This window comes from Tupaia chinensis, unplaced genomic scaffold, assembly GCF_000334495.1.
Source record: "Tupaia chinensis unplaced genomic scaffold, TupChi_1.0 Scaffold000037_18, whole genome shotgun sequence".
In the NCBI taxonomy this organism is placed as follows: domain Eukaryota; kingdom Metazoa; phylum Chordata; class Mammalia; order Scandentia; family Tupaiidae; genus Tupaia; species Tupaia belangeri.
Window position 1 is genome coordinate 359,806 of NW_006159476.1, and position 985 is coordinate 360,790.

Genomic DNA, 985 nt, shown 5'->3' on the forward strand with positions numbered 1-985 from the left:
CCCCCACTCGCCCGCGGCCGGCGCGGGGTCCGGAACCCCGGCCCGCAGTGCTTACCTAGCGGCCCGCGGCGCTCGCGCTGCAGGGACAGGGCGGCGACCTCCTCCGCGACTCCCCGTTGCCGCCCGCCCGCCCCTGTGCCCCGTGCCCCTTGCCCCGGCGGGGGTGGGGCCCTGAGCGGCGAACGCGCCCTCTGGGCGGTTTGGGTCACAGGTTTGAGCGTGTGGCCCTCTGGTTAGACAGAGTTCGTCACAGCGGGGAGACCGGCCTCAGGGCGCGAGAACTCGGGGTGCAGAGGGGAACGGGGATCCCCAGAGCAGGCTTCCACATTTAAGAGGAGACTTTCCTGTTCCTTGGGCCAAAGAGTAAGCTGATGTGTTTTTTGGTTTTTGTTTGTTTCCCTTTTTCTAAGTGGTGTGTTTGTTTTTACTTTTTCCAGAGGGCACAGTGCTGGCCAGAGGGACAGAGAACGCGATAAAGCACCCCCAGCGGGGGACGGCGACACCACAACCCCTTCTCCGGTTCTCCTTCTGGAATTTTGAGCAAGGGCCTTCTCTGGGCCAGGACTTGAACCCGAGGTCGACCTTGTGGGAGACGGCTGCATTAGCCACCAGCTCATGGAGCTACTTCCGTGCTTCAGAACTTGTCGGTAGGCTCTGTACAGCCGTCCAGCCTGCCCCTTGCTTCCCGAAGGGGCTGGGTGAATTCTGAGTGCCCCCGGAAAAAGCCAGCGAACAACAAAGGTGTGAAGCCCCACCACCCACGGGTCTGCCGAGCACTCGACTCTAAAAACTGCTTGGAAGTGGGTCACGTGAGCCGGGCTCCAGGCCTGGGGCCTGGGGCCCCGGGTGCTGGCAGAAACCATGCTCAACCGGAACCCAAGATGCTGTGAGCGGCCCTGAGGCGATCCCAGAGAAGCCCCCAGAGGCGACCTGCCCTGTGGCTTCTGGCCAGCGTTGTCTAGGCAGGCTCTCCAGCTGTGGTCCT

General features: G+C 63.4%; 1 protein-coding gene across 2 annotated transcripts in view; it reads right to left on the reverse strand.

The window, feature by feature from the left end:
* LOC102500751 (uncharacterized) overlaps positions 1–431 on the reverse strand; it is a 170,116-nt gene extending 169,685 nt beyond the window's left edge. The window contains exon 1 of one of the 2 annotated variants that reach the window (XM_006140439.3): positions 56–406. The gene's annotated coding sequence lies outside the window, so the exon portion shown is untranslated. Of the gene's footprint in view, positions 1–55 lie in introns of both variants that reach the window. The other variant, XM_027771847.1, reaches the window with a different exon arrangement.
* Positions 432–985: the final 554 nt, after the last annotated feature.